Source organism: Tachyglossus aculeatus, chromosome 2 (genome assembly GCF_015852505.1).
Source record: "Tachyglossus aculeatus isolate mTacAcu1 chromosome 2, mTacAcu1.pri, whole genome shotgun sequence".
Taxonomy (NCBI): domain Eukaryota; kingdom Metazoa; phylum Chordata; class Mammalia; order Monotremata; family Tachyglossidae; genus Tachyglossus; species Tachyglossus aculeatus.
This window is the reverse complement of record NC_052067.1, coordinates 104,367,856-104,388,539: the sequence shown is the minus strand read 5'-3', so window position 1 is coordinate 104,388,539 and position 20,684 is coordinate 104,367,856. Positions and strand designations below refer to the sequence as shown.

At 40.8% G+C, this 20,684-nt stretch overlaps 1 long non-coding RNA gene across 1 annotated transcript; it reads left to right on the top strand.

Annotated features, from left to right (window-relative positions):
* The first annotated feature begins 206 nt into the window (after positions 1-206).
* On the top strand, positions 207-19,886 carry LOC119923134. The gene is made up of 3 exons (XR_005448778.1): positions 207-293; positions 1,877-2,004; positions 19,637-19,886. It is a non-coding gene; the product is annotated as an uncharacterized LOC119923134 (long non-coding RNA).
* The last annotated feature ends 798 nt before the right edge of the window (positions 19,887-20,684 follow it).

Below are 20,684 nucleotides of genomic sequence, written 5' to 3'. Positions count from 1 at the left end.
GCAAATGCCCGGTCATCTTTCTCAAGCCTTTTAAAAAGTCCCGTCAGTGCACAGCGTTGGCTTAGAGGGACACAAAAGCTTTACTGACAGGCATTCAAATGGCACTAAAAAGATTGGCAGTTATTTTCCTCTCTCCAGCCCTTGTCCCCTCAGCGAAGCGTCTAAATCGGTTTCAGCGGTCTGAGTGACTCATGCTATCAACAAATGCTTCTTCACTTTGAATTCCTCCTTCATCGGTTAGGTATTTGGTAATTTAGCTTAATACTTTCGTGAATTTGAAAAACATATAACAGGTGAGTGTGGGGATAATGAAAGGCTGTTGTTTAGAGCTAACATCTCTTTCTCTTATCTTTTAATTCTGGAGTTGTCTAGCTTAGTTTTAAACATCTCCGATAATGGGGTTCTCATACCTTTATTGCATAAAACACTTTATTATCCGTCAAAATGAATTTGTTCATGTGTGTATGTGTGATAGAACAGACTACTGTGAGACTGCCAGTCCACACTGTGTGCTTGTAAGGATAGCTGGTATGAAAATAATAATTGCAGTATTTGTTTAGTGTTTACTATATGCCAAGCACTGAGATGGATATGAGTTAACAGGTTGGACACAGTCCCATCCCTCAAGGGGCTCACAATCTAATGAGGAGGGAAAATTTCTATTCAGTTCCCCATTTTACCGATGAAGAAACTGAGGCACAGAGAAAGAATTTAAGCCACTTGCCAGGGGTCATGAAGTAGGCAAGTGTTAGAGCTGGGATTAGAAATCAGGTGTCCTGACTTGCAGGTCTGTGATCTTTCCATTAGGTCTCCTTGGTGGATGGATGTTTTGCCACTTGCAGGGTCTGTCTTCTTTCATATTGTTCTAGATTCCTTCACTGTGTCTTTTAAGCATTTGTTCAGTCCTTCGGCTTGTGTATTCTTAATGGCACCTTTCATACAAGGAACAACCAGTGCTTTATAGGAATTAGCCCAATAATCCTCACAAATGCCCCTTTTAACAAGAATTATCATAAATAATTAACATTAAACTCCTCTTGTCAAAATAAGTGAATAAAGTACATTTTGCCATGCAGGACTCTTGATTTTTATCGTTTATTCATATACTCACTAATTTGCAGAATTCTTTAATCCACAATGGGTCTCCCTGTCATTAGTGCTAATTAGTGAGATTCTACTGTACTAATAAATCAGCATTACATGAACCCAGTGCATAGAGATGAGGGTTTTAATACATTCTCGCATTTGAATTAAAAAAAAAATTAGATGGGGTTTTACCAGACTGACACTGATTCAGACAGACTAGGGATTGGTGTAGCTTCTGCTGTACACCTGTACTTTTGAGGACAGAGTACAGTCTTGGTATTGATATAGGGTATCATTATACACCTATAGTTTTGAAGACAAGAGACGGATTTTAGCCATTCACCGGGCCAAACAAGGCAGACACCAGGATTGATATAAAGCAAGGGGAAATCCAGAGCAGAAAATAAAAAGTGCTCCTTTTCCCTTCTGTTTCCCATCCCCAGTGACCATGTGGCATAATGCTGACATCAATAACAATGTATTTCATATAGACATAAATGCCTTAAAAATATGCTTGGCCTTTAGAAGGTGGCCTGTTTTTTTTTTGTGTTTTGTTTTTAATCTCAGTGACTCTAGTTTCTCCATCCCTTCATTTAGAATCATTTAGAACACTTCATTTACAACAGTGCTTTGCACATAGTAAGCATTTAATAAATGCCATCATTATTATTAGAATCGATAATGGAGGCCTTGAGGTTTAATCGTAATCTACAATTTCAACAAACAAATTGAAAAAAAAGACTAAATTCTGTCTCTTCCAACTGACCATATGTTTCTTTTTTTTCCTCAGTTCTCCCAGTCCAGAACCAATCGATCTCTTATGATTCTCTGCTTCATTAACAATAGCACAGATTTAACAATTCAAGCAAGCACAATTGAGCTCTGGACCAGTTCAGAGAAGACATGACATTAGAACAGGTAAAAAACAACCTGTTATTCTAATTTTAATGGCCAAAATGCATTTTTATTAACAGCATTTATGTTATTTTGGCAAGTTTAATTTTCATTGTAATGATTAGACTTGGGTGGCCAAGCCTCATGAACTGAAGAGCTACAAACCATAAACACATCCAAAAATTGTTTCTTCCATGGGAATGGTAAGCAGACATTTCCAGAGTCATGGAAGAGGAAAGTGTAATGGCTAGCAGCAGCTGAGAGCAAGATAAAGTGGGGGCAAGGGCACTGCCCCAGCTGAAAAACTGGGTCATTAGTGCCCTGCAGCCCACCTCACCATGGCAAAATTTAAAAAAAAAAAAACGAAGCATATGTTGTTGTTCCTTTTCATTGCCAACTGCTCAGCAAGAGAAGAATAGCTGTATGTGTCTTGCAAGCTTCAGGTTGGCCCCCTGGCTTAGACTATTGGAATATTAAACAGTACAGTGCTCTGCACACAGAAAGCACTCAATAAAATACAGTTGATTGATTCTTTTTAATGGTATTTGTTAAGTGTTTATTATGTGCCAGGCACTGTACTAAGTGCTTTGGTAGGTAAAGGCTAATCGGGTTGAACACACTTCAGGCTCGTGTCTCCTCCCGCCTTCAAGATATCTCCGTCTGGATGTCTGCCCGCCATCTAAAACTCAATATGTCCAAGACTGAACTCCTTATCCTCCCTCCCAAACCCTGCCCTCTCCCTGACTTTCCCATCACTGTTGACAGCACTGCCATCCTTCCCGTCTCACAAGCCAGCAACCTTCGTGTCATCGTCGACTCCACTCTCTCGTTCACCCCTCACATCCAGTCCATCGCCAAAACCTGCCGGTCTCACCTCCGCAATGTCGCCAAGATCCACCTTTTCCTCTCCATGCAAACCACTACCCTGCTGGTTCAATCTCTCATCCTATCTCGACTGGATTACTGCATCAGCCTCTTCTCTGATCTCCCATCCTCCTGTCTCTCCCAACTTCAATCTATACTTCACACTGCTGCCCGGATCATCTTTGTGCAGAAATGCTGTGGGCATGTTACTCACCTCCTCAAAAATCTCCAGTGGCTACCAATGAACCTACACATCTGGCAAAAACTCCTCACTCTCGGCTTCAAGGCTGTCCATCACCTCGCCCTCTTCTACCTCACCTCCCTTCTTTCCTTCTACAGCCCAGCCTGTACCCTCCACTCCTCTGCCGCTAACCTCCTCACTGTGCCTTGTTATCGCCTATCCTGCCATTGACCCCCGGCCCATATCCTCCCCCTGGCCTGGAATGCCCTCCCTCCGCACATCTGCCAAGCTAGCTCTCTTCCTCCCTTCAAAGCCCTACTGAGAGCTCACCTCCTCCAGGAGGCCTTCCCAGACTGAGCCCCCTCCTTCCTCTCCCCCTCTCCATCCCCCCTGCCTTACCGCCTTCCCCTACCCACAGCACCTGTATATATGTTTGTACATATTTATTACTCTATTTATTTTACTTGTACATATTTACTATTCTATTCATTTTATTTTGTTAATATGTTTTGTTTTGTTGTCTGTCTCCCCATTCTAGATAGACTGTAAACCCACTGTTGGGTAGGGACCGTCTCTATATGTTGCCAACTTGTACTTCCCAAGCACTTAGTACAGTGCTCTGCACACAGTAAGTGCTCAATAAATACGATTGAATGAATGAATGAATGAATGAATGAACACAGTTCCACATGGGACTCACAGTCTTCGTCCCCATTTTACAGATGAGATATCTGAGACACAGAGAAGTTAAGTGACATTGCCTAAGGTCAACAGACAAGTGGTGGAGGCAGAATTAGAACCCTGATCCTCTGACTCCCGGGCCTGTGCACTTTCTACCAAGCCACACCGCTTTTTTCCAGGTTTGTAATATCCTTGGCCATGCAGACATGAGGTAATGGCTGAGTTGGATCCCAAAGCAATGGCCTGCCAACCCTCCCCTAAACCATAGGACCAGGTTTCAGCCTGTTTCTCTGCTCCAAGTAGGCACTCAAAGATACCATCATCAATCGTATTTATTGAGTGCTTACTATGTGCAGAGCACTGTACTAAGCGCTTGGGAAGTACAAATTGGCAACATATAGAGACAGTCCCTACCCAACAGTGGGCTCACAGTCTAAATACCATTGATTGATTGATTAATTGGTTCTTATGCTCTTCAGATACCTTCTTTCTGGGACTTTGGTGACCATGACCCTGACTCATTCTAGATATCTGGGCCTCCAGTATACTTTTTGACTTCTACCCCAACCCGAACTTTTATCCGCTATTAGTCCCGTAATCCAAAACTCAGTTTAAAATCCTAATCTAAGCCACTGCATTACTCACAAATATCCATACTGGAGATGGGAGTCACTGTGCAGGAAATTAAGGATGCCAGTTATTCCACATGGCTAGCTCTTCTCTCTTTAGGGTATCTTTCTTGGCTCAGGAGCTATATCAGGCTCTTTTGAGAACCAAATGTTGTATGTGAGCCTGAAGGGTGTTCTTCTAGACTGTGAGCCCACTGTTGGGTAGGGACCGTCTCTATATGTTGCCAACTTGTACTCCCCAAGTGCTTAGTACAGTGCTCTGCACATAGTAAGCGCTCAATAAATATGATTGAATGAATGAATGTGAGCTGAGAGCAGGAGGTTAGGTACATAAAATTGCCACTGTGCTAGTTGGGTGGCTCAAACACATTAAAATATTTAGATCCACAATGAAATAAGATGCATTTTTGGGTGTTGAAATTGTTTGATTGGCTCTTTTTGCATCAACTATTTAAAGCTTCATTTTGTGTTGCCTTTCTACACGTAAAGGTTGCTGTCTCCTAGTTAAAGGAAGAGGAGCTTCCCTGTAAATCCAGAATTTCACTGTTGCATTCTAAAAGTAATTCAGATGCATTTGGGTATCTGTAAAATGGCAAAGACTGTTCCAGCTGCTCAATGGGATCTTTTCCCTACTTCACAGCATCTACCAGAAGGATATGCACTGTGTTTATATTGTAATAATGAACTACCAATATTGATAGTAATGCTATGAATTTGAAAATGTTGGTATGATTTGTTTCCTAAAAATATGTAATAAGATATGAAAATTGATTTCAGTATGTCAAAGGAAGTCCTGAATCCCTACAGCCTCAGTTTATTGCATTTTTGGTTTCAGCTCATCTTATTATATTGGAACAATTTAAAATGCCAGTCTTCCTCTTGGAGCACATAGGAAAAATTTGTGGGAATGTAGTGGCTGTAGAGTAGTGAACAGGCTAGGCTTTTAATGAGGGGCATGTCTGATGAACAGAATCCTTGGTATGAAAGATGTACTGAGCTTTTTAGTCTGAACTGAAATTTGAAAAAAACATGATTTCCATTATAGATCATATTTTCTGTGTTCTAATTTGGGCTTTGGAATAGTCTAAGTTAATTTATTTTCCTTGATAATTAGTGTCTGTTAAATGAATTGTTTTGTTGATTATTTGGGCACATGTGTGTGCTCTGATGAATATTTTGAAGCATCTGAAATAGTAAGAAAGCTATTGAACAGAGTGCTTTTTTGAGAATCAAGTTTATTTTGAGAAAAATGAGTTATTTGAAATTAGAATGCGCCTGTCATTGTAAGGGATATTTTCAAATGATTTAAGACACACCATATTTCTATCAAAGGGAAAACACTGAAAAGGAAACCCTCTTTTCCCTACCCCATATTCCCCGACATTCTCTCTTTTTTGGAAAGTCTCATTTGTCTGAAATTTTCACATGGCAATACACCTCAGCAACTCAGGAAAGGTGTGAAATAATGTGCAGTAGAAAAATATAGGTGCTGAGAATAAAAGAGATAAGCCACATTCATTCATTCAATCATATTTATTGAGCGCTAACTGTGTGCAGAGCACTGTACTAAGCACTTGGGAAGTACAAATTAGCATCATATAGAAATGGTCCCTACCCAACAATGGGCAGGGAGTGTTTAACCTGTATTTACCACAGTTCTTAGAACAGTGTTTGACACATAGTAAGCACTTAACTAATATAATGATAATAATAATCATAATCATAAATGTGTCAAATGGTTTGTATGACTTCAAGAGATTGCTTCAGGACCCCAAAATTCAACAGTTGACCATTGAATTCTGAAGGGAATCAAAATTAGCAATGACCATGTTAGGTTCTTTTTAAAACAATACAGGTGACCAAGATGTTGGAACATTCCCAGCATTAACTGCAAGATGCAACGTCTTCCCAGTGATATAATATGACAATATTGTGTTCACCAACTGCATCCTACCCTTTAGCTCTGGTCATCAATAGTTCAGTGACTCACTGACTGATTTTGAGAGGGTGAGAAAAAAAAATGCAGAAAAATATTACAAGTGGGAAGGAGAATGTGTACATGTGCCCAAGTTCTTGAATCTCTAAAAGATACATATTCTGCAATTCAAAACATCTGCATTGGAGATCATTAGAAATGGGTTCCAATGATTGCAGCCGTGGTTTGTAAAGCTTTCTAGGTACAGTCAAACATCAAATCACATATCAGGTGAGAAAATCTGTAAATGGAGCCATAGCAGGCTGTAACTATCCTTCTCTGTGCCTGAATGTTGTTCTCCTCCCAGTCCATGGGAAAGTGCCCTGGGAAAATGAGTGGGTGGGATAATTTTTCACATAGTTGCCCCTGCTCTTATCATGGGGTGAAGAACCAAAAGAGGAGTCCGACGGAAGGGAATAAACCAGCAGTGGCAAAAGAAGGTAAATGATGGCAGGAGGTAAATCAATCAATCACTCAATCGATGGTATTTATTGAGCAGCTAATCCAAGCACCTATCCTATCCCTCCTTGATTACTACATCAGCCTACTGGATGATCTCATTGTCTCTTGTCTCTCCCCACTCCAGTTCATACTTCACTCTACTGTGCAAATCAGTTTTCTGCAAAACCATTAAGTCTATGTTTCACCATTCCTCAGGAACCTCCAGTGGTTGCCCATTCATCTCCGCATCAAACAGAAACTTCCTACCATGGCTTTGCCCAATCATTTTGCCCCTCTCCTAACTTACCTCCCTGATTTCCTATTTTAACCCAGCCCACATGTCTTGCTCCTCTAATGCCAACCTACTCACTGTACCTTGATCTTACCTATTTTGTCTCTGACCTTTTGGGTGCCTCTGGTCTGGAACATTCTCCCTCTTCAAATCCAACAGATGAGCACACTCCCCACCTTCAAAACCTTATTAAAAGCACAGCTGCTCCAAGAGCCTTCCCCAACTAAGCCCTCATTTCCCTTTCTCCCACTCCCTTCTGTTTCACTTTTGTACTTGGTTTGCACTTTTATTCACCCCTCCCTCAACCTCACAGCACTTGGGTATATATATGTAATTTATCTATGATAGATAATAATGATGATAGTATTTGCTAAGCACTTACTATGTGCCAAGCACTGTTCTAAGTGCTGGGATAGATACAAGATAATGAGGTTGTCCCACGTGAGGCTCACAGTGTTCATCTCCATTTTACAGATGAGGTAACTGAGTCACTGAGAAGTTAAGTGACTTGTCCAAATTTACACAGCTGACAAGTGGCGGAGCTGGGATTAGAATCTACCACCTCTGATTCCCAAGACTGATGCTCTTTCTATTAAGCCATGCTGCCTATGTGAATATCTGTAACTCACTCTGGACTTTAAGATCACTGTGGGCAGGGATTGTGTCTACCAACTCTATTGCATTGTGCTCTCCCAATTACTTAGTTCAGTGCATTTCACACAGTAAGTGATCAGTAAATATGATTGATTGATTGACTGACTGAGCACTTACTCTGTGCAGGGCAATATACTCACTTCATTATTCATTCAATTTTATTTATTTATTGAGCTCTTACTGTGTGCAGAGCACTATACTAAGCACTTGGGAGAGTGCAATAAAACCATAAACTGACACATTTCCTGCCCACAATGAGCTTACAATCTAGAGGGCACTTGGATAAGTACAGTACACCAGAGTTGCTAGACACATCCCCTGCCCACAAGAAGCTTAGACAGTTACAGTCTCTGGCTCTCCAGAGTCTCTACTTCTGTTAAATGTCTACACCGATGCCCCAGTTGCCGTGACTCTGGGCTGGGTAGTTTGTTACAGAAATTCTGAGAAGTCAGTGGTCACCTAGTTCCTACTGTTTCTTACCACTGTCTACAGATGCTGAACTGAGGATTTGTGTGTGTGTGTGTAGGTATACCCATATAAAGGTGGTGGTATCTGTGAGTGTGTGTGTGTGTGTGTGTGAATGCCTCTGTGACTGTTGTTCCTAACTCTGTCACTGTTCTGTCTCTCTCTGGTTCTATCTTTTACTTTCCATCTCTAGCTTCAATTCTGTCTTTTTCTTCCCCTGTACCACCCTTCCTCTTTCACCTCTCCCATCTCCCATTGGCCCACCCCTGAAAGTCTACCCCTTCGCTACAACTGGGTTCAAGAAAATGTGGCTCCCTCATAAGTTGTGAATCTGGTGAGTTATCATGGGGATGTAATGAATCTGGTGGTCCTGTGTGACCATCAAATGCCCTGGAATAATTTGGAGCCCAAGGCATGACATTATGAACTTCTAGCTTGCTTTGACTGTTGCCGTTCAGAAGGTTACAGCTGGATAGAAATCAAGCTAAAGCAGAAATCACTTTCATCTCTCCTTATTTATCATCATCATCATTATTTTTTTTTTACTTTGGTTAGCAGATGTTTCTTTAGTACTCTGACATCCTTTTTAATTTGCACATTTATTAATTTGCCTGGCAGAGGGCACCATACTGTCCCTACTCCATCCACTCGGCCCCTCAGGGACTGAAGGACAAGTGCACCAGCGACATTGACCTACCGTCAGCATCTTAAAGCCGGATGGTTCTCTGGGCAGCTTAATTTTGGCTCTTCTCCGACCCGAAGTTCCAAGTGAAAATAGCTGATTGCTCAGGAGTACATTTCCCAGCACACCCCAGGGAGGACTGTTTGGGGCTCAACATGCATTCTCACAACATCCCATTTGTAGCTATGACAAAGAAATAAGCAATTAATCAGACATCCATTCTAACAATACTGACCTGCCAGCATTCAAATGCTTTAATTAAAATCACGAAGCAGTGTATGCCAGTGTTAACCATGGTGTAGTCCCAGCACAGACTGAAGATGCTTTCATTCCCAGAACGGGTTCAGTCACACCATGCTACTGAGGTTATTTATTGGTTGGGGACCACTTGATTATGTTGGAGGGAGGAGAAACTGCAAAGGGAAGACTCCATATGTGTTGCCGGACAGCTTCAGCTGTACAGATCCTGTGTGAGGTATCAATTAATATTGTTTAGTATAATAGAATGGTCAGAAAGAGAGAGGCTCTGCTTCTACATTTCCTGATTCTTTCTATTTTACTTTATTTTTTTGCATATAGTAAAGATAATCATACTATAAATCCAAAAGAAATTGTCAGCCTGAAAGCATTGATACTGCTCAAAAAGATGAACCACTGATATACCAGTACAATATTGACCTTTCATTCATTCAATCGCATTTATTGAGCGCTTACTATGTGCAGAGCAATATACTAAACACTTGGAAAGTACAATTTGGCAACAGAATTGTAACCCGGCAACGGGCTAATAATCTAGAAGGGGGAGACAGACAACAAAACAAAACAAGTAGACAGGCATCAATACCATTAAAATAGATAAATAGAATTATATATATATATATACATCATTAATAAAATAGAATAATAAATATTTACAAATATACACAATTGCTGTGGGGAGAGGAAGTGGGTAGAGCAGAGGGAGGGAGTAGGGGTGATGGGGAGGGGAGGAGGAGCAGAAGAAGGGGGGGTCAGTCTGGGAAGGCCTCCTGGAGGAGGTGAGCTCTCAATAGCACTTTGAAGAGGGAAAGAGAGCTAGTTTGGCAGATGTGCAGAGGGAGGGCATTCCAGGCCAGAGGTAAGACGTGGGCCAGGGGTTGATGGCGGGACAGGTGAGAATGAGGTACAGTGAGGAGGTTAGCGGCAGAGAAACAGAGGGTGTGGGCTGGGCTGTAGAAGGAAAGAAGGGAGATGAGGTAGGAGGGGGCGAGGTGATGGAGAGCTTTGAAGCCAATCATGAGGAGTTTTTGCTTTATGAAAAGGTTGAAAGGCAACCACTGGAGATTTTTGAGGAGGGGAGTGACATGTGCAGAGCATTTCTGTAGAAAGATAAACCAGGCAGCAGAGTGAAGTATAGACTGAAGCGGGGAGAGACAGGAGGATGGGAGATCAGAAAGGAGGCTGAAGCAGCAATCCAGTTGGGATAGGATGAGAGATTGTACCAACAAGGTAGTGGTTTGGAAATAGCAATGACAGCAGGAGCTGGGATTTCAGTTATGCCATGGAATTTCAATTATGGTTCCACACAGCCTTCCACAATTATACGTTGCTCCCTAGGACACATGTCCTAGACAAACTTTCTTTCTCTTACTTGTGTAGCAGTATGGTCTATTGGAAAGAGCTTAGGCCTGGAAGACAGAGAACCTGGACTCTCATCCTGGCTCTGCTACTTGCCTGTTGTGTGACCTTGGGCAAGTGACTTAACTACTCTATGCCTCATTTTCCTCATCTGTAAAATGGGGATTACATCCTGTTCCCTCCTACTTAGACTATAATCTTCATGTGGGATAGGAACTATGTCCAACACGATCATCTTGTATCTACCCCAATGCTTAGTACAGTGCTTGATGCATAGTAAGCACTTAATAATTCTGTAATTGATAATGATTGAATTATTAATATGCTATTATACATTTTGTATTAATAATTGTATATTATACAAAGAACTTAGAACAGTGCTTCACACATATTAAGTGCTTAACAAATACCATCATTAGTACTGTATTATAATTATGCTGAATATAAAATTACCATCAACCTTATCAGATTGGAGTATTAGAGTTGGAGAGGAGCTTATGAAAACACTTAAGATGACCACAACCATGGCAATGTTTATCTGGGAGTCTGATTGGAGAAAGAGATCACTCTGCACCTTTTCTGTCCCTTCCTCCTTCTCCAAGCAAAGTAGATATGATCTGCTTCAATAGAGCACCTCAGGCAAGGCAATATTCTGCTTTATGCCTCTCTTTCTCCTCCCTCTGCACTCTTCTCTCCCTGTCTCAGAGCCATGAAAAAGTGATTCTGAAAAAGAATGGAGCAGTGACTGCTGTACTGATGGAAGAATTATTGTCCAGTCCCCACCCCATCCTCCCTAATCCCACCCAGATGAACTCTAAAACACACACAGTCCTCCACAGATACTTAATTCTCAAATGGAAGTGGTATCACATCTTTTTTCTAGTCTCAGAGTACATTTTAACACCTACACACACACACACATATGCATCTGTTCAGGTACATCCCTATACAGACCTATGACAGCCTATTCCTCCCCTTTGCAAAGGATGGAATTAGGATTATCATTACCATCATTATTATTATGATCATCATCATCATCATTATATTGTAGCAACAATGCCTAAGGCCCTTCTTCTGAAGAACTCAGAGAAGCTTCAGATACCCTCACAGACTTAGTCCATTTCCATTTAGATCAGTTACTGAGTATTCTTTCTTTTTAATTTAGCCATGTAGTAACAAATTTCACTTGTTCACCACCCACTGTGGAATGCAACGCTTCTCTTTGTTTTTTTGAACTTGTCTCCTTCAAGCTTCAATAGGTGTCCCTCATGCTGCTGTTTTGGGATTCGGCAAGCAAAAATCCTGTGATCATCCGTCCACGCTCTTCATGGTTTTGTAAAGTTCAATCCTCAGCCTGCATTTTGTCACACTGAAGAGCCCTAATCTCTTCTTTATCCTCATATGCAAGTTGTTCCATTCTCTCGATCATCTTAGTCTCCCTTTTCCTCTAGACTGTAAGCATAATGTGGGTAGGGAATGTGTTAGTTATAGTGCTGTATTGCACTCTCCCAAGTACTTAGTACAGTGCTCTGCACACAGTAAGCACTCAGTAAATATGATTGAATGATTGATTCTCTGTTTCTTCTCCAGCTCTAGTATATGCTTTCTAAGATGTGGTGATGAGAACTGCACTCAGAATCCCAGATATAGATATAACCTAGTGTTGTGGGCTTGAGCAAGTCACTCCACTTCTCTGTGCCTCAGTTCTCATCTGTAAAATTGGAATTGAAAAACTGTGAGCCCCACGTGGGACTTGTATCCACGTAGCTTGTATCCAACCCAGTGCTTAGTACAGTGTGTGGTACAAGCGCTTAGTACAGTGCTCTGCACACAGTAAGCACTCAATAAATACAATTGATGGTACAGGGTAAGCACTTTTAACAAATATAATTATTATTATTAGAAAGTGATAAACGTCTGCCTTTAATTTTGTTTTCTCTTCCCTTCCTGATGATCTGTTTTACTTGCTGGGATGCTGCCACCTCTCATTTGACTAAAAATAATAATAATTATTATAATGGCATTTATTAAGTGCTTACTATATGCAAAGCACTGTTCTGATCTGTGAGAAGACAGACTGGGGGAAGGAAAGAGAAAAAAAATCTTAAGGGAACCAGAGAGAAAATAATTCATTTATTCAATCATATTTATTGTGTTTACTGTGTGCAGAGCGCTATATTAAGCACTTGGAAAGTACAATTGGGCAACAGAGACAATCACTACCCAAAATAATACCCTTAAAAATTATGAATTAAGACCATGTAAATAAATACATAATTTGAAATCATTAGCAAATTACTTGATTGAAAAAAACTGATTTTTTTTTAACTTTTGAGGGGAAACAAGTCTCAAACAGAAAACACAAGCATAAGAGATCAGAGTAGGAGAGAAGGATATGGAGTCTTTTTCCTACATAGAAGCTATTCCTTTGTGACAGACTCCAGGTCATTGAAATTTTCAATGCCATTTTTATTTATGAATAGACTATACTGGCTATCAATAATTGAAAGTATGGGATACATTACTGTGCCCTGCAGAGCACATGCACAACTAAAGTATGAGTGGGGGACAATGAGCACACAAAGAAAAGTGAGAGAAATAAACAGGAGAAGCATGGCCCAGTAGATAGAGCATGGGCCTGGAAGTGAAAGACCTGGGTTCTAATGCCAACTCTGCCAGTAGTCTACTGTGACCTTGGGCAAGTCACTTAACTTCTCTGGGCCTCAGCTGCCTCATCTATAAAATGGGGATTAAGACTATGAACCCCATTTTGATCATGGACTGTGTCCAAATTAATTAGCTTGTCTCTAACCCAGTGCTCAGTACCGTGCCTGGCACATAGTAAGTACTTAACAAGTAGAAAAAAAAGGAGAGGACTGTATCTCTAAAGTCAAGGCCTGAGAGAGTTTCCAGAGGAAGGGACAGTCTACCATGTTGAAAGCAACTAGGAAGTCCAGAAGATTAGATGAAGTGGATTTCAAAGTTTAGAGGGGCAAGTTCAGAGTTGGCTGAGTGGAAGTGGAGGCAGCCATGGTAAAGAGTGCATTTGAAGAGTTTGGGCAGGACTAGGATAAGATGTTGGGCTGAGAGTTATAGTTGGGGTAAAAAGATGGGGTCAAAAAATGAGTTCATATTTTTAAAGGCAAAGGGGTAGGATCTAGAGGAGTGGAAGAGGTTGAACAGAACAGTAAGAAAAGGGAGGAGTTTTCAATTTGGGCAGTGATGGTTTGGACCCAGTAGAGGCTCTGGACATTCCTTTTTTCTCCTCAGATGTGGTGACATTAGCCCTTGCCAGAATTCTGTGCTCCCAGCCAAGCTGACTCCAAAAATGTTGGCGATCTCCAAAGCTTCCTTCTGAACTGTTTCTCTGCTTCTGTTCGAATGAAGATGAGGGGAAGATAGTGGTGGGTGGTGGGGGAAGTTTAAAGTTTCATCTCCCAACTTGGAATACTTGTGAGAAGGATCAACATCTTCAAAAGGAAAGGAACCGAGCACTTGGACAGTAATAAAGGACAGGCAACAAGGCACTTAGAAAATGTCTAATGCCAAAAGGGGATAGTTTGTTTGGGCTTGGAGGAAGAGAAGGGGCAAGCCGTTTTCATGCCTGAAACACAGCAGTCCAGTATCCCTCGTTTGTTTTTAACACCGAAGTCCAACTGAGCACTACCCAAGATGTACCTATCTTTTGCTTGTATTCCTATCCAATGGGCTGATAGCATTTACCACACAATATTTGCCAAAGGACAGAAGCAGCATGGCTTAGTGGATAGCACGAGCATGGGAGTCAAAAGGACCTGGGTTATAACCCCAGCTTCACCACATTTGACCTTCGGCAAGTCACCTGACTTCTCTGGGCCTCAGTTACCCCATCTGTAAAATGGGGATAAAGAGTGTGAGCCCCATGTGGGACAAGGACTGTGTCCAATCTGATTAACTTGCCTCTACCCTAGGACTAAGAACTGTGCTTGGTACATAGTAAGCACTTAACAATTACTATTATTATGATGATAATGTGGAAAATGAGCAATCACTTCCCATTCTTCTGCCTCTGGCCCGTTTTTTACACCTTTCTCCCACCTGGGCCACCTTCCCTCTTTAACTTCATCAGAATGTATGCTTCTCTGCCTACAAAGCTCTTCTAAAAAGCCAAAGCCTCCAGGGGGCTTTGCTCAATTTATTATCCCACCTTCCCAGTCTTGTCTTCCCCTAATTCACTTCAGAACCTATATGTACTCATCTCTTTATTCATTACTGCAATTTTCCACTTGTTTTTCTTACTTATTTCTACTCTCACAGTTTCACTAGTTAATGTTGGGCTGTCTTCCCTGAGAGAAAACTCCTCAAGGAGGGGGACCGTTCAGATGTTTTATTACTGGTAGACTCTGACTTTTTGCTGTCTGTGCCCTGTCTGCAATGGCTATGGACCTGGACATGTTTGTGCTCCTTATTTTTATTTTAATCAATCAATCGACCAATGGAACATATTAAGTATTTACTGTGTGCAGAGCACTAAACTAAGTGCTTGAAAAAGTACAATAGAGTTAGTAGCTATGATCACTGCCCTCAAGTTTTTACAGTTGAATGGCGCCTACTGCCCTCTGCATTTGCAGAGTTCTGTGGTTCAGAAGTGGTGCCCATGTTCATAGGGACCTGGGATTGAAATGCAAAAGCTCTGATGAGACGTGGGGGCTCAGGATACCAATCTTTAGGTTTGGGTGGTGTGAAATGTTTTTCTACATAGTAGTGAGTTAACAGTATCATGTAACTGAATGCCCAGTAAAACACATGTGATAGCATGTATGTCTGGTATCCATAAGTGGCCAACCTATCCTCTAGTGCAAGGAATTATATTTTACACCTCTGAATAATGTAAGTCTCCCTATCACAAATATAGGACTCTGTACATAGTGAATGCTGAGTCAATAATGTTGATGAAGGAAATTATGCAAAATTATGAGGGGTAAATTCTTGGTTTTTTTTATTGTATTTGTTAAGCACTTACTATGTGCCAGGCACTGTATTAGGCACTGGGGTAGATACAAGGTATAATCAAGTTTGATACAGTCCGTGTCCCTCATGGGGCTCACAGTCTTAATCCCCATTTTACAGGTGAGGTAACTGAGGAACAGAGAAATGAAATGACTTGACCAAGGTCACACAGAAGACAAGTGGTGGAGCAGGGACTTCTAGAACCCAGGTCCTCTGACTCCCAGGGCTATGCTGTTTCCACTAGGCCATATTACTTCCTCTGTTATCTAAGCTACTTCTTACAGTGTCTGAGCTATTTCTTGGTTAGAATCCCACCCTTTTAAACGTTATTTAACGCTTCAAATCATTAGATTAATCGTTGGTGGTTACTGCACTTTGTGGTGAACCACTTCACAAATCCTTGTACCAGAAGAATATGCTCATCAAAATTAGGTTCATTGGAGATTTTAATCATATACCCATATGGTTACCTGCCTCCTTTTTGACCAAAAGGTACTAGAGTTATGATCGTTTCAGGAAAACTCCTAAACTTTTGTAGAAAATATTCAATAATAATTGTGGTATCTATTAAGCACTTCACTATATACCAAGCACTAAGTGCACTAAGCACCAAGTGCTAGGGTAGACACAACATGTTCAAGTCCCATATAGAGCTCACAGTCTAGGTAGGAAGAAGACCAGATGTTGAATCCATATTTGAAAGTTGAGAGAACTAAGACCTGTGCTCTTCCTACTAGACCATGCTGCTTCTCTCTGCTTTTCAGAATCTAATTTTCAAGTATCAGTAAGATTCAATTTTTCTAATGCATTGGTGGGGGCTTTAAAATCAATTAGCATGTCCCTAGTCAGTTATTTTTTTCCCAAAAAGTTTTGAAATTCAGGTCAGTTTGACTGGCCTTGTCAGTAGGTTCCAGGTCTTCAGACTCTTACCTATGCAACTGTAATTACAACTCTAGGGATCACCTTTCCTTAAAGTTTTATGGATGAATTCTTCCCCAGCATCCTCATGAAGCAAACGAAGCATGAATTTGGCTGTCTTTTATAAAATACACTCCACCAATGTATTAAAGGTTTCTGGAAAATCTTCATCTTCAGAAAGAAACCTAGCCTAAGTCAATGGGGTCCCAAAGAAAATTCTTTCTTTAGGTAATGTTCTTATCTGCTCTCTTGTTTCTCTGATATACTATCATTCTCATTCAAAGTTTAAGCAGAATTCTCAGTAAGGTTTCAGTAGCACAGATCTTGCAAATTTTTTTATCCTGAATTTGTGATTGTGAAAACTAAAGATACCTAAATTTCATTCCATTTTATTTTATGGACAAGAGAGGAACTAACCAAAGTGACAGGGAAAATGATGAGTATTCTCAGTGAAAATAGCCATTTTCCCCCACAGGCTGTTTCAGAAAATCCTACCCCAATATAGGGCTGATTATTTTTCTAATGACTACCTGCACATCTTTCCACTAATATCTACAAAGCACCACAGTTTCTCTCCTGCATAATAGGTATACTGTAGATTTCACTCTCATTAATATAATGATTCCATAGCACAGTGACAGATAAAAGAACTTCTCTTTTATTGGAGTAAATGCTGGTTTTACATAAAATAGACCATAATTCAGCATCTGTAATGTCTATTGAAAGGTTATACTCGTTACCATCCAAATAGACTGAGCTAATAAAAATTATATTTGTTACAATCCAAATAGATTAACCGGCCTTAAGGGCTTAGCTATGTATTACAATTTTCAATTTTCTTATAATTAAATTTACATAAAATAGTCTTCACAAATAAATGACTGTATCAGAAATAGTTAAGCGCTGTTTAACAAAAATAGCCATCCATTTACATGTACAGCAACACAGGTGGTCCTGGGGTATGAAAGAGCTGCACCCCCACCCCAGCAGGTATTTACCACAGGAAGACTGAGAGAGAAATATGTTATACTCTTTTCTTCTTTCTCATTCCTGGGCTCCTTCCTTGCAGGGTTGGATGCTAGTAGTCAAGCAGTAACCTCCACTGGAGGCTCCTTCTGAACACGGGGAAACTCTGCCTCCTCTTCCCTTGGTGTTCTCAGCCAATCCTTAGAAGATAGATAATGGCTTTCTGTTAGTATGTAAGATCATACATAAGGTCATATGGAATAATATTACTGGATCACACCGAAGATCCACCCAGCTTGAGATTCTCTCTACCCCCATGGCAAGAGAATGCTTGGAGTAACAGATATTCAAATGGTTTTGGATGAATTATCTAGCATCCCTAGCTTTTTTCCTCCATATTCCTAACTTTCCTTTTGTTTTCCCGTTTTATACCAGTCATCTGTGAATGTTTCCAAATTTAGAACAAGAAAAATGTCATCAAGGCTCTATGACTTGGTGGGGGAGAGGAGAGAAAAAGGACAGGGAATGATGACTGTGGGGATAGAAGCAGTAAAGGGATTATGGGAAAGACAGTTTAAACAAATGATCCTTGAGAGAAGAGAGGCTGGAGGGCAAAGGAAAAACTAGCTCGACTGAGAACCCAGCTGTGTTAGCCTCTCCCATTTTCCCACCTTCAGGCCTTTTCCTTGGTATCCCTGAAATCCTTCTGGAAGCTCCCCCTGCTTATATAGAGGAATTCCTGGCAACCAACATCCTGACTGCAATAAACACCTTTCTGCCTAGGGTCCTAATAATAGGTTGATAAAAACAAGGTTTTTATTAACTTTGGCACAAAGCTGCACTGACATGCCTTGTGTCACAGACTTAGGGGACACTCCTGAAAGAAAGCCCAAACAGGAGCCCTGAAAAAATGTGTTAGAAATGAAAACCTTTTCAGAGATGACTACTTCTCAGAGTCTTAAATCCCCTCCAGGCAATAGCAGATGAATCTCTTCTAGGTGGATGATTCCCCCTTGGGTTCAGGGTTAGGACCTGCTATAATAGGGACACATTAGGTGTAAAACTATTTGCTGATGCAGTAGTTTCACTCCTTAAACTGCTGCCCCTGCCAGAATGAGCCTATGCACTAGTTCCAGGGACCTATTTTCCCCCACCTCCTGATTTCTCTGCGATCTGGTAGCCTCCAGGGTTGCCGGGGGTGGGGGTGGGGGGTGGGGGGGGGTAGTACCCTAAAGTATGGGACCTGGGGAAATCGTTCCAATTCACCATTCCCAAGGGATGGCCATCCCTGTCAAGAGGGTCTCTGGATAAATGTCATTTTACCCTAGCAGAGGGATGTGCGTAAGTAACTTTTTCAATTAATAATAAAAATAGGCATACTTGTTAAGTGCATATTATGTGTGAGTCACAGAACGAAAATCAGCACTTAGAACAGTGCTTGGCACATAGTAATCATTTAACAAATACCATTATCATTATACAAGCAAATAAAGTTGGACACAATCCCTGTCCTACATGGGGTTCACAGTCTCAATCCTCATTTTACAGATGAAGTAATTGAGGCAAGTGAAATGACTTACCCAAGGTCACACAGCAGGCACATAATGGAGTCGGGATTAGAACTCATGAACTTCTGACTCTCAGGCCTGTTCTCTATCCACTACACCATTCTGCTTCTCCTGAGTAAACTGTGAATTACTGTGAATTACTGAATGTTTTGTAGCCCTCATTATCAGGCTTCCAAATTGGAATGAAAAAAGTTCTACTCATAACAATAGAATCACAACTCCACATACGAACCCCCTCTTCTACAGTAAGCATGGGACTTGGATGGTTTCTGTCCTTTAGAAGGAATTGTAAAGGCAAATATAATTGTAAATTGAATTTGGAACAACATAGATAGGATCCTACGTTTCTGCTATCCACATTTGTTCCTTGGGAATTTAGGTTTGCAATTGCATTGAGTTGCTTTTCATTAAAGTGATGCAACCCAAAATTTCATCTACGTGTCTTCTTATTTTGTCTTTGCTTACTTCATGAGCATAGCCCAAGCTTAGAGAAAACAAAGAAATGGAATCTGTGGAATGAAGACAAGCAAATATTTTCACAAATGAAAACCAGTGCAGCTACCATATTTATCTCTTTATAGTCTCCCCTTCTCTTTTCTAGGAAAGCTCTATGTTGTCTATCTTGATACTTCATTCAATTGTTCATTTATTTCAATTATTAATCATTTCATTTGCCTTTCTCAACTTAAAGATGTTTCCGTTATTTTCTTTTTTGGTCCCTTTTCCCCTCTCAGCTTCTTATTCACCTCTTCAAAACCACCTGGTGAAATCGGAGGGCATCTACTCTACATCCGGTACTGCATGTTCAAGAGGTGTGATAAGAGGAACTTGATAAAGAATACAGAGGGACCTTTTGTCACAGATACCCACATCTGTAATGGTAATTCTAAAACGTCAAACTGAATTTGATTCTGAGCATCCCTTGGATCCAAGATTTTCAGAATTGAGGAGGAAGCTCTGCTGACCACCTAGGAAATGACACTTTGTCAGGTAAGTAAATATCACCCATAGTGCTAGTTTCTTACTTGGATTGTCCTGGTCTGGAAAAATGGAAACCTGAAGATTTTTTACTAACTTCACCCTAGATTTTCTGAACTCCAGTGTTTCTGCCCATCATATGACATTTTTCCCTCTTCCTTCCCATTCACTGGAATATTATAGGGCTTAAATAAGTGCAGTCCATTGAAAAGAGGAACCCCAGGATATAGTAATTTCTATTGTCATTGTTATTCTTTCAAGAGCTGGGCTTTGCTGTTTTCAAACTTCTCAAGATGGTAAAATGGTCTTATACAGCCACCTGGGTCACAAAATATGGCTGTCTTTGCCACTGATGAACCTTGAATTCTTCCACATTTTCCAGCCTTTCATCCTGGTTGAAGCCTTTATCATACTCCTGCCCTGGAAGTACAGTGCTGTCCAGTGTCTGTAGTTGTACCTATTTTGTCTTTCTTTCTCTTTCTATCCTCTGCTTAGGGTGAGAACTAGTCTAAGAAACAGTGTGGCCTAATAGATAGAGCACAGGCCTGGGAATCAGAAGGACCTGGGTTCTAATCTAATCCTTCCACTTGTCTTCTCTGTGACCATGGTAGAGTCACTGAACTTCTCTGTTCAGTTACCTCATTGTAAAATGGGAATTAAGCCTGGGAGCCTCATGTGGGGCAGGGACTATGTCCATCCTGATTTGCTTGTATCCCCCTCAGTGCATAGAACAGTGCCTGGCACATAATAAGCACTTAACAAATATCATTAAAACAAAACAAAACAGCAACAAAAAAAAAAACA